Below are 16,321 nucleotides of genomic sequence, written 5' to 3'. Positions count from 1 at the left end.
CACCTCCTCCAGTTGCCACTGGGTCAACGGTGAGATCCTCGTCAATGCCTAGCCCGTTGACGAACACCAGTCAGCGGTGAGAGTCCTTACAACAACCCCGACGGTCCCGTTGATGACTACGCTGATGGATATAACATCTGCACCTTCGTCGACCTCATCAGCTACTACGGAATAGTCTGCAAGAACAATCCTTCCTCCTCGACCAACTATTGCTGCACCAACCGCAACTATGCAGTCAATAAAGTCTGCAATCACCTCTCATCCTCGACAATGGGAGCAGGATAAGAGAGGGGGGAACCCAGTCAGTGTGATTTACAGTTCTGAATAATTGCAAGAAGGCAGTGTATTAGACCTAGAGAACAACCCCAGGATCCAACCCTTGAGGGAGCATTTTCATCCGGTGAAATCATTGGAGGGCGCTAGCCTGTCGCACACCATTCAGTTATAGGGATTTGTCCCTGGACATCTTAACTACCCTACATACTCTTGTGGTGGGAATGCAATAGTGCATGCCTCCACAGCTGGCTATACCCCGGAGGACAGTCCACCAAGAACAAGACATATAACTCACCCATCTAGGCCTACACGGGCAACACCACATCTTACTTTCGTTCTTCCAGAGGAAAGTTCAGACTGCCTAAAGGCTACCCAACGTCCTCCTTCCACCAGCCCTCCCGCTCTTCGTCTCTCAAGCCTTTGGAGGGAGAGCGCAACACAGGCGTCGTCCACAAGAAAAGGCGCAAACGCCCAAGCAATTCTGACCAGACATAGAGCCCGGGCCCCCACTTTCACACCCCTTTGGGAGGTGGGGCTTATTCCAATTCATCACGGAGTGGAAAAACATCACCACCGACGAATGGGTGCTAGGCAGTGTGCCATGGGCACACCCTGGAATTCGAACACAAGTGTCCACACATTCCTCCAGTGGCAAAGAGGGAGCTGCTAATGGAACAACCTCTGCAGGAAGTGCAAGCAATGTCAATAAAAGGGGCGATAGACTACGTTCCCTCTCAATGCAGAGGCGCCGGAGTGTACTCCAGATACTTTCTAGTCTGAAAGAAGTCAGGAGGATGGTGCCCGGTCCTCGACCTGCAGCGCCTCAACAAGTACCTAAAGTCTCAGGATGGACACATTACAACAGGTACTCGACCAGCTGGAAAGAGGGGACTTCATGGCGACACTAGACCTAGAGGATGCCTGTTTTCACATTCCCATACATCCAAAGCACAGAACGGATCTACACTTTGTGGTCTTAGGGTGTCATCAATTCAAGGCGCTTCCCTTCAGAATAAAATCAGCACTGAGAGTGTTCACAAAGTCTCTGGCACCGGTTGTGGCCCACTTGCTCCTCAAAGGCATTCATGTCTACCCATACCTAGACGACTGGCTTGTCCGATCCCCACTCAGGAGCTAGCAGTGCAGTACACTGAGGAAGTCATTTGCCTCCTAACAGTTTTTGGGGTTTTCCATCAACAATCCAAAATCCTGTGTGGTGCCATCACAAGACGCACTGTTTTTGGGTGCTCGGCTCAACACAGTGGCATTCCTGTCATTCCCCTCGGAAGAGAGGGTAGCGTCCATTCCGGGCAGGGTCCGTCAGCTGACTGCGACAAAGGTCACAGGTCCGCAGCATTGTAGCTTCTAGGGATGTCATCCTGCATTCCCCTGATTCTGTTCTGCTGGTTCCAGGTGAGGCTGCTACAAGAATTCCTGGATGCCAGGTGGCTCCAGGTCACAGTCAAGTGAATAGATAGGATTGCCCTCAACAAGGAATTCAGACAATCCATTAATTGGTGTGGGGGGGGTGCATGCACCTCATCCAAAGGGACCCATTTCAAGCACCGACATTTCAAGCGAGTCACCACGGACGCCTCCTTGGACGAATGGGGGGCCCCCACTGGCCAGTCTCATGCCAGGGGGCTATGGAGTCCAGAGCAAAGGGTCCTGCACATTCACATCCTAGAGCTACGGGCTGTGTTCTGGGCTCTAAAATCCTTCCTGCCACTTCTGCAGGGGCAAGTGGTGAGGCTTTTCAGACAATACGACCACATTGTTCTACATCCGGAAGCAGGGCGGAAAACGCTCTCTGGCTCTATCCATGGAAGCACAAGCCCTGTGGCATTGGGCCATTCTTCAGGGCATGTTTCTCATACCTTGCCACCTAGCTGGCATCTGGAACACGATTGCGGACCTGCTCAGCAGGGAGCTGCGATCCTGCCACGAATGAGAACTATAGCCAGCTTAGACATCAAGTCTTTTCAGCATCTGGGGCATACTGCAGATGGATCTGTTTGCGACAGCAGCAAATACAAAATGTCAGAGGTTTTCCAGCAAATTTCCCCAGACGTGGAGAATGGAGGATGCATTCTCTTTCACGTGGAAAGTTCTCTTCCTTTATGCTCACCCTACCCCTACCCCAATACCACTACTGCCACGTGTAATCAACACGCTGAAACGCTGCCGCAGCAAGATGATCCTCATCACCCCGGCGTGGCCATGGCAGATCTGGTACACGGAACTGCTCCGCATGGCAATACCACCAGTTGTCAGGTTGCCTCCTTTTCCCGATATCCTGTCCAGGGAAGGGGATCCATCTTGCATCACAACCTGACATCACTGAACCTCACGGCTTGGCTGCTGCAGCTCTAGAGTTTGGACGCTGACATCCTGCTGAACTGCAGGAAGGTCCTGCCAAAGGTTAGGGCGTCTTCTACACTCCAGTGTTTACAGCCACAAATGGAAGTGATATGGTGCAGAGCCCAAAGGATCGTTCCTCTCTGGGTTATAGCTCTGCAACTTCTACCATACCACTGGCCAAGTCGGCCCTGCTTATACCCCCCCCCCCCTTCTAGCACTGAGTACTCACCCCCCAGAAGGGCCTTGGTTTGGGCTTATTTGGGTAATTACAGTGGAACATCCGTACCAACATTGGTGCATGCAAGAGCGATCCTCAGGGCCGCATTCCGCCCAATCAAGCAAATAGTACACTTGTCCATCCTGTCTTCATTTGGAATTTAGGATTGCCTGTACCTCATACTCAGGGAGGCTATTTACCACTATGGGTGGAGGTCCTTTGGTGCGGATGGCGGCCAGGGTTGGTTTTAGGAGGGCAACGTGAAAAGTCAGGGTGTAACTTCATTGGGGTTGGGAGGTAGTCTTACTATCACTGGGCTTATAACTTCATTTAGAGTGAACAGGCCTATATATTGTGGATGTAGTTTCCTAGGACCCTGCATGTGAATGCTGCTGTTGGAGAGTCACAAACGATCGCCCACCTGGTTCTGAATGCTGGATCGACGGTGTTTGTCGGTAGGCGGCTTTTGCAGAATTTAGGTTAGTTTGGATGTTTTTCCAGATTTGTTGGGCATGCAAGTGTTGACCAAACAACGGCAGAAGATCAGGTGAGGTCGGCGTAGCAGCAGTGGGCAAAACCCAAGGATGGCATCCGTATAAGCTGTAAAACGGAGTGTGTTTGGTTGAGCTGTGGATGGTGTTATTATAAGCTATCTCCGCTAACCAGGTGTATTGGAACCAAGATGATTCTGCATTGGTGGTGAAACATCACAGAAAGTGTTCAAACCCTTGATTCACCTCTCCGGTCTGTCCATCAGTCTCTGGGTGATACCCCGAGAATAGGCATATGTCTGTACCCAATAGTCTGCAGAACGAGTGTCAAAACCGTGATGTAAATTGAGGACGCCTGTCAGTGATTGCTTGGCAGACAGTGCAGTCGCACTACATGTTGCAGAAAGAGTTAGGCAATTTGTCCAGCTGTAGGCACCCCTACACACCGAACAAAGTGCCCATCTTAGTCAGAGAATCCACAGTAACGAGTATTGATGTATAGTGTTGCACTGGTGGAAGGTCTACTATAAGGTCCATGGTGACCGTATGCCAAGGTGCTGGTGGCATGGGCAAGGGCTGCAGAAGACCAGCAGGCCTTTGATGACTAGCTTTAGTCCTGCTACACACCTCAGTCACACATATTGCTGTACATCACGTTGGATAGTGGGCAACCAAAAATGTCTAGCTACCAGTTCTTGTGTTTTATATATACCAGGATGGCCAGCCTCGGGGATATTGTTGCACCACTGTATAACCTTTTGTAGCTCTGTATTAGGCAGGTATAAAGCATGGGCGTGATAAAGGAGCCCATCGACTACTTTGTTGTGTACACCAGTCTTGCACCAGTCGTATAAATCCTTTGTTAACATGGCCTTCTGCACTGTTTCAAATATATTCATGGGTGTGACCTCCCCTATGATTTGTGCCAGAGGCACAATTGGTTTTGGTTCTTGCCTGGTCTCTTTCTCTCGAGGTTCTGGATAACGTGAAAGCAAGTCCGCCTTTCGGTTATCGCTTCCCGGCCTATAGTTGATTAGGAAGTCAGTCGGCGAGGAACAACACTCAACGCAGTTGTCTGGGACTAAGTGATTTGGCTGTTTTGGGAAACTGGAGATTATGGTGGTCAGTTATTACTGTCACTGTGTGACGCGCTCCTAGCAGATAACGCCGCCATTCTTCAAAAGCGGCTTTGACTGCCAACAATTTGCGATCTGCTATGGTGTAATTGGTTTCGGCTGGTAGGAGCTTTCGGGAATAGGAGGCTACCGGATGCAACAGTCTTTTGTGGGTTCCTCTGGGAGAGCAGGGCACCCAGGGCATAGCTGGAGGCATCAGTTTTTCTTCAATGAACGCTTTAGATAAGTCGGGATGTTTCAGAACCCAGGCGTTGGTAAACTCCTTTTTCATCTGTTGAAACCCATCCTCAGCTGCACTGTCCCAATCAAACTTCTGCCCTTTCAAAAGCAGTTTGGTTATCGGCGTCACCAGGGTGGAAAAATCTTTAATAAATCGCCCATAAAAATTGGCGAACCCCAGGAAGGATTGGATATCTTTTACTGAACTAGGACATCACAAAAAATATACACTTGCCAGAGGCACGTACATTCTCTCATTCCATTCAATTATTTGTAAATTTTCAACTTCAATCCCTTCTCATAAATAACCAGAATTGATTAGTTTTGCAATTTTTTCTTATTTTATTCTTATTATTTTATTTTCTGAAAAAATCATGCATAAAGACAGTGTATATTGGACATGACCATCATTTTAAAACCTTAGTGAAACAGTGCGACTATAGTCAAAGAATTTCATCATATTAACACAACACACCATACTGTGATCTCACACTCTAACTAATCTGTATCAGTTTCATTAATACACATTTTAAAACCAATCATACTTGTGCAAAATACGCAATAAGAACAGGTTGTCAAAAAACAGATCATATAATTAGACCTACAATGCAGAATAGTTTTTGTTGTCCATAAATGCATTGATCCTTTAATAGTTCTGGCACATATTGTATGAATTAATATAATGCAATCAATTGCCACAAATGTTTGTAAACCAACAAAGTTGAGATCCTAAATGGAACTTGAACTATTATAATGTCAACTCGAGTTTCAGGCATGGTCTTTGGTGTAATTTTCCTACCAAAGCCCTTGTCAGGACATATAAAGAAACCTTCGTTTTGGATCACCTTGGTGTGTGTTGAATCGTTTAGCCAGTGATTTCTGTCTTGTCTGTGTTTTCTGCATTCCAAAAATGGATAGAAAAAATATACATCTCCATCAGTATCCAGGCCAACAATGTTTCAAGTGTGTAATCAGTGACACATTGTTTTTATGCCTCTCTTAAAAAGGTAACTTCTAGATTGTAGAATCTATCCCACTTTGCTGTCCTCAAACATTGATGCAACTTATACTAAGTTGGCATATCTCTACTTTTACCAATTTCTTGCAACAATTTAAACATTTAAAAAGATAAAATCTTTATCTGAAAAGGGTAGTGAACTCCCACATATGTGGTATTTCCGGCAACCCACAGGAAACCACTCCAAAGTCAAGGGAAGAGGGAAGACACATTTAGCCCTGTGGTCTATCCCTAGAAAACTGGCCTTCAATTTAGTGATCTCTCGCAAACATATGCACACCAACAATGAGTCATCTTAAGTTCATTGATGCCTGTCTATCACAGAGACCTACCTACAAACTTGCTTAGCAATATTCCTTTGACGGCATCCATCTAAGTTGGAGGATTCACTATTTCTGTTTGTCAACAGCTGGTAAAGATGATGTTGGAGTGTGACCTTCTCAGCATCACTTTACTTGCTAGCTCAACAAATTCCCTCCATCAAGCATTAAAGATGTGATTTACATAGCACCACCTCATTCATTCTCTTGTTTCCATTCCATTATGGCAAAATCAGTTCTACCAATTGATGTAAATGTGCTAATGTTACCTTATTGTTGTGAATGGGTGCTCATAGGTGAGAGGAGACAAAGATTCAGATCTCGATACCAGTCCGGAAAGTTGTGTGTTGTTAACTGCTAACTGGCAAGGCCTACACCAATCCGGGGGGACAAATTACAGACTGACATTAATAAAAAATCACGTTTAGGCCGATGTTTGGTAGGCACCCCCATTAATTAACTGGGTGACCGAGTGCGTTAAGGAAGGCAGAAAACCGGTTGCTGTCTCCCGAAGGCGCATCGGTCTCTGGAGGTTCCACCGATGATAAAGGACATTTAATGCCTACGATTGTTGCCCCCGGTGCACGCATATTTAAGTTGTGATGTGCCAGGTAAGAGTTTCTGGTCTCTTATTTAGTAGTGCCTCCACCCTCGTGCATATACTGTGGTAAAATCACTACCAATAACGCCTCCCGGGGTGTGTGAGGTCTAAGCAGGTGCATGCGGCCCGAACGGTATTTCAGAAAGCAGCAAGCCGGTTACTGCTCCCGGAAAAAAACGAGGATCAAGAACTCCCTCTCTCCCTTGCAACCGGAGGGGAATTTATTTTGTTTTGGAGTGAGCGCGGAAGCTTGTCGACTTATGCCCTCTTCCACAAACACACTAGTTAGACGGAAAACACATTGCGCCTCAAGTCTAAAACTTGACACTGCTGCACTCTTTTCCTAGGACAATGCCATTGCTTACTGAACTAGGGGCTGGCCAATCAAATATGGCCTGTACATTACGCTTGTCCATCTGTAACCACCGATGGTGTGAGGAACTAGCCGAGGAACTAGACTGTGGTGCGAAGAAATTCAGTTCTCGAGCATGGCAAAAAAGCTGTTTCCTGAACCGTTGCAGGAACTGCCTTGACATGGTCTTGCTCATTCTGGGACTATACGAGTAGATCATCTATGTATAGAACTGCAAATACGTCCAGGTATCCGCAGAGGACTTCATCCAGAAAGTGCTGGAAGGCGACGGGGGCGTTGCAGAGGCCAAAGGGCATTACCACTTAGTATAAATAGATGGTTGAGCAAGACTGAATGAGGGGCAGTGGGTAGCGTTTTTTTACAGTGATGCAGTTTACTGCGCAGTAGTCTATGTATCTGCGAAAGTCTCCGGTTTTCTTCCGGATAAAAAAAGAGGCAAAGAGACCGGTGAGTTTAAATGTCTTATAAAATCATTCTGGCGTTTGTACTCCATGTATTCGCGCAAATGTTCTGTTTCCGCTTCGGTCAGGGCATAGACAAGACTACACAGCAAAACTGCACCCTGCTCTCGGTCTATGCAGCAATCGAACGGTTGATGCTGGGATAAGGTCTCTGCAGCTTGTTTACTAAACACATAGCGGTAGTTGTGATATTCCTGGGGCAAAGACCTGAGATCCATGGGTTCCGTCGGTGCCATCGTAGCGACCACACCCAACACTGCGTGTTACTTTCCTGTAACGGCTTGCATACGCAGTGTTGTAAGCAGTACAGAGAACGTAAATGGACACTGCCCTTGGACCACTGAATCTGTGAATTCTGTCTTTTGAGGCATGGGAGTCCGAATATCAACCTGAACTGTGGCGCGGCTATGAGGTCAAAACAGATCTATTCCTGATGGCCATCTCCACACAATAGTGTAATGGACTGGGCGCACTGTGTGATGGGACCGGAACAGAGCGGAGTGCTGTCCACAGCCCTAACGGCTTCCAGAACGGCCTTTTGTCTCAAGGCAACTCCTAACTTTGATGCTCACTGGATATCATGAAGTTCCCTGTGGCCCCTGAGTCCAGTAATACGGATACCTGGCATTCCTGGAAACACAGCCGACCCAAAAGGGTGATGAGGTATGCATAGTTGTTGCAACCATTGGATGGGTCTCCCTTAGTTCCCTAGTTCCCAGGCTCGACCATGTGATCCCTACGACCGCTGAGGTTTATCCCGGAGTCTTGGGTTTGGAGGGACATTCCGTATAAAGGGACCCATAGTGCTGCAGTACATGCAGAGACCATCCTTCCTTTGTGTCTTTCTCTTCCTTACTAAGCAGTCCTCTAGTGGAGCCTATTTGCATGGGCTCCTCTCCTCCCTGTCTGTCTCCAAGCTTGTCCAGAACCTGTAGGTGTGATTGGTCAAGTCGTGCAATTGGGTGCACGTCACCCCACCTTCTGTCGCGCCACCGTTCAGCTTGCTGGTGGTCTAGGCACAAGGCCAGGTCAACCATGGCTGAGCATTTAGTTGGCTGGGGATCTACTTGCGCAATTAAGTCCTTGAGCTCGTCCCGGAGGCCCTGGTAGAACAATGACATTCTTTTGTCTCTAGGCCACTCTGCCTCCGCCACCAACCAATTGAAATGGGCGACATAGGTGATCAATTCCTTATTTCCCTGTTTTAGGGCGAACAACTCTCGGTCCTTACACATGGTTGCTGCATGCCTATTAAATATCTTGCCGAATTCTTCTAGAAACCCCTCCCATTCATACAATATGGCATTGTCTCTAGCAATGTTCCCTCTAATTATTTTTCTCTATGTGCGGAACCGGTTGGCTTTTGTGCACACATTATTTTCCATGTGCGCAACTGACTAATGAGGCAAGTCACTTTGTGAGCTACCGTCGCAGAAGAGAGTTTGGAAAGGAATTTCCTCTTCTCAGCCACTGCAATTCTTTTAAAATCTTACAACACTTTTTCCAAACACACGGGCTAAAATAAAATATGTCTCACTTGATTATACAGAAACCCATCAACCAGTCGAAGACTTCAATATCTGCCACAGTACCTTGCAAACGTACTTCTGCACGGAGAAAAATATCAACCTCATTACGAGTTTGGCGGTAAGTGGTAAAGTTGGCGGTAACTCCATTACTGCCAACTTTACCACTATGCCAAATTACGATTTCGGGCCTGGAGTGGAGGATTTGCCTTGAGGAAAATCCTGGAGATAAATCCTCCAACTGAACGCAAAAATCGTCGGAATTTCTGCTGCTGTAATTCTGCACAAAAAAAGTCATCGAGTCCAATGGACTCAATATGGACTTGGTATGAATGAGGAATTACACTGCCAGCACCAGTTGTAATCCAGCGGAAATTCCTCCAGACCAAGTACAGTAACAGTTTTGTTTGGACGGTAGTCTGGCGGATTTATGCCGGGATACCGCCCCAAGTCGTAATGAGGCCCTGTATGTTTTATGCCACTGGAAAATCACTCATTTGTATTACAAAACACAAATAGCTCTTGTCATAACTGATGTGGCTGTCAAGAAACTCAGACAGAATACATTTGCCGATGGATTAGTGTCAATAAAAAGCAATGTGTCAAAAACATGCTGAAGGGAGTTCTAGTGCCACTTTAATGAAGTAATTCAAGGACCCGGAAAACATGCTTCTATTTGTGTAAGGATGATAATTGCATCAGAACAACTGCACCTTAGAATATGATGATCCAAAATTCCTGTGCCTCTGCTTACTATCCACATTACGTTCTCCTGTGGGTAGTGATAACACCAGCCTTAGAGCTAAGAGACATATGCACCATGCATTTTTACTCCCTAAAAAGGAAAATGGGCCTAACAAAAACGAGAACCAATGAACATATCAGTGTTTCAACCCACCAAGCTTCACTGATATTTTTTCAAATTAGTAACCAGTAGAGCAGTGGGATAGGAAGGAACTCAAATAATATTAATGCCCGATCTGAAAAGGAATTTTATGGGGAAATAACCTCTTTTAATAAGCAGGACGTATCCCTGTTGGCAAAGCTAATTACTTTTTTACTCCCTGAAAAATCATTTGGCCTCAAAGTAGGGCGCACAATCTGATTAGAGCCCTGCTTGTACCCCTGACATAGGGAGTGAAATGACATATCGCATAATAAAGTGTATAATTTTGCCCACCCTTCTGCACCACAGCCTAGATAAAATTGTACAAGAGCCTAAACAAGGTTTATTGTGGAGCCCTGTTGAAGTAAATCACACACATATGCCTGTTAAGTTAATTGCATCAATTCATCCGAGATACAACTGATTGAGTGCCTTATTTTGTAACTATGGATCCCTCTTCTGTAATTATTTGTGATCTGTTAAAGAGATGCAGGGAGAGGCTAGAGACTGCGCATACAGAACACATGGTTATATTGAAAAGCCCTCGGTAGATGAGTATAGAAAGAAAAAAAATGCTGTTCCCTAGATGGGTACTACAATTTCCTATCCTTTAGCAAACACGCAACACATTTCCTTCAGTGTACTGCCGAAACGTCTGACTTGGTCTTTGAAATGTGCTGCTTTGTTCATCACCCGCAAGGAGTGATGCTTCGACCTATATCCTTCCCCAGCCTCTGTGCTTGCCTCCAATATTAGTTGAGAGCCCTGTAAAAAGTGAGGGATTGGAGCAGTAAACATTCTCTGGGATATTTGCAGACCCACAATACTTTGCAAGCAAGGCATAGTTAAATGACTCCAATATGATGTGCATTTTAAGAATGTCATGACTCTGCATGTACACAATTCTTTTGCATTGCATACAAGATTGTTTGCAACATACCCCACCCTTACATCATTGTGTAGGATTAAACAAGTGTTCAGTGATAGAAGCGAGTTACCATATAATTTGTGAAGGTCTATGCCCAAAGGAACTCTGAACACTTGGAAACGATGCAGATTGTGTGACAAGCATTCTCCTGTCTGAATATCCGGTGCCTGATACTATGGACGAGTAATCCCAGACATAGTCCATACCCTTACCCTTGTGGGCTAAGGAAATGATATTACAATGTTGCTCTCTACTTATAGGGTCATGTTAGTAATGCTAAAGTAGGAGACGCTAAGCATCACATTTGTCTTTTCAAAATCTTTAGAGGGCTAAGTAATATTTGAGTTTTATAATGCGTTAACTTACAAGGGGGCTGCTTCAAAGCACTTGCGTCACATATGTACAAAGAAGAGGAAGTATGGGATTTGGTTACACGTCCAAGTAGCCTGCTTACAGTCAGTATCCGATATTTGAGCTGGTAGTTCGATTATAAAATGTGGGTGACACTTTTGGTAAGGCACAATGAGTAACAGAAATCCTGGCGCGTGAACGTTATTCATGTTACAACAAACATAAAACAAGTGAATGTAGGTACACATCTGCTAACCTTTCACAGAGCCAAGAGAAGAAGAGTCAAGGTTGTTTGGTAGTATCGTAATTTACTCTAGGGCAGAAGTTCGACTCATACGGTAAAAGTTTGGTAGAGTCAGGTCAGGTTTAGGTCAGAGTCATGGGTGAGGAGGGAAAATTGTTGGTTAATGTGTGCAGGCATATCTTGGTTAGATTCTTCTGTTCATGGAGCCAGTTTTTCATGTTAGTTTTTAACCTCTTGTTTTGTATTTTGCTGTTAGGGAGTTCAGGTACATAGTAGTGTAATGCAAATTAGCAGAACATCAAGACTAGTTGCTTATTTTAAGAGAAAGAACATTTCGGGTAATTGCTGTGGCTTCTGCCTTATTAAATCTTTTTGAATAGGTGAGAATTGTCTGTGTGCGCTGCTAATAATCTTCTGAGCGGCACCCAGAAGGAAGGTGGGCAAGCGCACATGCGCACAGCTTAGAGGGAACATTGGCTAGTGACCAATGTGTTTGCCCGTGCCGCAACATCGCCATTCAGATATGAAAGGACAAAGGCGGTACTAGCCTGTACTGTTCTCAATGCTGTGGGTTTTGTAAGGAAGTGTAGACGGCATTAGATGAGGAAGGTCTGGAACTTCTGGGGATCACCTATGTACCGCTCAGGGGAAGCTAGTGGCATTTGGACTTCTGACAAGACCTGCACTTGGACAGGGACTGGGTGTGATTCTGGGGGACGGGGCAACAGGGCTGTTTGAGCAGCCAAGCTGTGAACCTGAGTCGCTAGCGTAGCATACTCTTGCCTGGTGGCATTAACTCTGAATGCAGTTCCTGCAAAACCTGAGCGAAGTCCTCCATGCTAGAACCGGTTTGTGCCACTCGGGCATTTGAAAAAACGTGGGCTTGTGCTTCTGATAGGGTGCATAACTCCAAGGCGCAGGAGTAGCATGCAACAACCACCCCTGCTATGGTTTTGGGCCCTACAAGTTGAGGCTTACACAGGGTTCTGCAACCCCAGCAGGGAAGGAGGGCTACGGTGTCGCTGGTTGGATAGTAACAGGGTATGGGGGAATCCAGTAAGAGGGTTTCACATCATGTCTCTGTGTTGAACTGTACGGTATAAAGCATGCATTATACACAATGCCCAGCCCACCCCTGAACAAGAGCAAATCCAGAAAGGCAGTTGCAAACTGCAAACACTTAGCTTTGGGTGGTGGTGAGGAGTATCCCGGGTGTCTCCTGTGGTGTCCCATCCCGATCACTTTGCACTAGCAGTTCAATTATGCAAGACAACACTGCAATTAATACAGCTGTATGTGCTTGCTGCACATGGCTTCACGTGCGCATACTTTGCATAGATTAGCAGTTAAATGACAGCACGTGGCTACTTCACATGCAAAACATGCCTGGATCGTGGGGCTGCATGTGGCTGACAAGCATTCAGTTGTTCATCCGCACGTGGCTTGCTTGACCGCTTGTAGCAGTTGCTACTGTTGTCTTTTGGCATTGCGCCTGGCAGGGTGCTCTTGTAGGGCGCGCCGCCGCTGTTAAACATGCACTGGGGCTGTGCGTGGGTTAACGGGTCTGTGTGCAGCGGTCCAGGCTTTTCGCTTGCTTTGTGCTCCATGCTGTGGGAACCGGCACTTATCTCAGTGGGAGGCAGGGGCCAGAACTTAGGTGGGGATGGATCCCCTGCGCAACCCATTACTCCCCAAAGGTAGCTGAAGGGCTTGCAGAACTTATGTGATGCAAGCGAGTGGCTGGGCTCTCTATCTGGTTGGGGGGTCCCGTGACCCCTCGCGTGTGGGTCTGGTGCCGGAGCTCCCGAGGTCATGTCTTGCTGGCGTGAAGTCTCAAGCGCAAGTCCCGTGCTCCCTGTTGGGCACGCTCGATGCATAGCCACTCCCAACGTGGCCTGCAATTTGTAGTTTTTGGGCCAGGAGCTTCAAGAAAATGCAATCCTGTAGGCGTGTGCCCTGCAAAGAGTGCAAAGGAGTGTTTGTAATGGCCTGATGGCTTTTCTAGTTAGGCATGTTTGCTTTGTGTCCTTTTCCTTTGTTTTCTGAGGCGATTGCACCCAAGGTGGTGTGTCCATGTCTTTTGTGCCTGCTCTTGCAACCCCCCACACCCCGGCCTCCAGCACTGACAATGAACAATCCTGTGCATTCTGCATAAGATTTGAGAGTAACACAATGGTAGAGGCACCACCCGAAGTAGAATTACTATTAATCTGTACCACTACTCCCATCAACCTTACCCCGGTTTCTCAGGTACCAAAAACAATTTGGCCTCCTCAGGAGAATCAATAGCTACCAAGTCGTAGCCCAGGGACTGTACGTTTTCCCTCTGATCCCACACCATATTTGCCACCATCACTGAATGGAAGTAGAAAACCATCCTATGATTGTTTTGCAATTATAATGTGATCAGATCTATATCCTCACATGTCAAAGATCTCAATAACGGAAGTTCTCTGAATATTTGTAAGAGTTTTGACCTGTTCAAGTTTTTACAGAATTGAGACGTACCAAGACCAGCCCACAATCTTCGAGCTATAACCCTGCATAGTCTGTTCATTGAGCCCTTTAGCCACATTTACACCTTGAACCTCAGCCACATGCCCCACCATGAGATCCAACCCACCAGAAAGGGCGTGTTGCATCACAACCACAGATACTTCACTTCCAGTTACGGTCAGAGTGGGTCCTTTAAGGATTGCAGAATCCACCATTCTTATGGAAGCAACATCAGCATTATTAGTCTAATTTTTAACAATGCCAGGGAGTGAAAAAGGTAGTCATCTTAGACGATAGGTTCTTAGGTCGTGCTGGCACCAAAGCCCCTGGACCAGTCAGATCAAACATTTGAGTCACAGGAGGAGTATCGGTAATGGTCAGAATCGAGCTCCCCGGCCCAACAACACCGCGGGACATGGATCAGTACCCATGTCCCGCTTATTTGAAGGCCCAGCAGGGGACACCGTTCTCCCTATGCCCCTAGATATGGGTAATACCTGGGTCCTCTTGTTGTCCCTCAAAGTATCCCCCCAAAATCCGACCCTGGTTCCGCCCGTTACTCTCTTCTACTTCCAGCTCATCCATGTCAACCACACACTGGGTATTTAGGTCTAGAATTTCCTCCTCGACTGGCAACCCACGTAACCATTTTAGCTAGGTGTGTCGTCCATTTTATTTGGGTGCCAGCATGTTTATAGTTTTCCTTTTCTTGATTCGGTAGACCTTTTTCTTTTTTACAGTATGTTGATTAGAATTAGGCCGATCAGGCTCAACGGATTGGTCGATTGCACTTATATTAAGTGTTTGAGAATTTAAAGGGGCAAATAAATGTGGCGAGACACTTAATCGCTCAATGCATTCCACTAAAGGTGAAGGACTATTAGGGGTTTGACTAATCCCTATTGTTACCCGATTACTTTGTTCACCTTGTCCAGGTAATATACTTGAATCATAAGGAGTTGGTATGTCATCCAGATTTGACGGAACAGTGTCCACTTGTTGTCCCAAGTGTCCATCTGTAGTTTCCTTTAATGGACTATATGCATTGGCCCTACGGGCCACATATTCCAAATTTTCTGTGCCCAGTCTGTCCATCATTTTGGTTAGATTGTCCTGCATGACATTTAGTTTATTGGCATTACCCACGACAAGACAATATCTTTTATATTATATCACAATGTGAGCATTGATTACAGTACCAGATGCAATGCTGATATAGAGGCAGAGCCCAGAGAGTCCACTTTGGGCAGAATTTCAGACTAACCCTCTAGTTGTATATTTTTGGGCATAGAAAAGTTACCAGAAAATGTTGTCCCAATGGGGTCATCTCTGTCAACCCTCAAATGGGCCACAGGAGCCATGGAAATAACATCCAACTTGCTCGACAATGTTTTGGTCCTATTGGACACATCCACACAATCTAATGAAAGACTCATCCAAAATTACAGAACTATCAAGTACAAAGGACCCAACCGAACACTCCACCCCTATTTGAGCCAAGCCGATGTTGGATTCAGAGAGCTCAGTTGTATTCGTAAACTGATCCTCTTGTTGGGAGGATAACACATGGCTAGTTTGTTGATCTGAACACAAGACTTGTGCATATGTAATGATACGTAGATGCCCAGAAGGCACCTCCGGCTCCTTTTTGTCCATTTATCCTGTTTTCTTCATGTCCCCAAACTCTGGGTCCGTTCCCACCCTATATTTGGAGCTTTGAACCTTCTGTGGGTTTATATTGGTACATTCAGTCCACTCGCCCAGTACTAGGCTGGAAACGCATACAAATCTAGTGTGTGGATTAATGAAAGGTGTATACTGTACCTGTAAACCACCCCACCTCCTGAAAGTTGTTCCTTGGATGGTCTGTCAAGTCTACCGCTTGAAGAGCCTGGTGAGCTTGAGGTAGTCACTAATAGTACCCACGTCATCAAGATATACTTAAGGGCCCAGACCACAGGATCGCTCACTCTGTTTAACTGGATGAGGGTCTCCTAGACACCTAATTCCACATCTGTGTACTCATTATATACTGTGAATTATATTGTGTTCTTGGGTGGCACGGACTGTAACTTGGTACCAGCCTTCTCCCCTCCTCTGAGTGAAGCCAGGCTGCTCAGTCAAGTTACCATTAAGAGAGGTTGGACACACTTTGTAGACACCCTGAGCGAACACTACAGGCCTTCCTGAATCACATGCCAGAGAGCTTTAGAAAATCTCCCCAAGATCGTGCGCTTTCATTTGCTGACCTCATCAGCCCCACCTGCTCATTAATGGGTTTGTTAGACCTCCTAATGAAAACTGCTCTGTCTGCAAATGTAAAACATCTTGTGTGATTTTTGTTTTGATAAGAAACCTAGTCAAGTTGTTCATCAGGGCCTTGGAACTGTATTGCTTGCTTACTTTCCACAGCAGAC

At 46.2% G+C, this 16,321-nt stretch overlaps 1 protein-coding gene across 1 annotated transcript in view; it reads left to right on the top strand.

Annotated features, from left to right (window-relative positions):
* The window catches only part of KIF13B (kinesin family member 13B), a 1,451,009-nt gene that overhangs the window by 1,126,563 nt on the left and 308,125 nt on the right, over positions 1–16,321 (top strand). The gene's annotated exons all lie outside the window — the stretch shown is intronic.

Source organism: Ambystoma mexicanum, chromosome 4p (assembly GCF_040938575.1).
Source record: "Ambystoma mexicanum isolate Mex_15411 chromosome 4p, UKY_AmexF1_1, whole genome shotgun sequence".
NCBI lineage: Eukaryota > Metazoa > Chordata > Amphibia > Caudata > Ambystomatidae > Ambystoma > Ambystoma mexicanum.
This window is presented reverse-complemented; position numbering and strand designations above follow the sequence as displayed.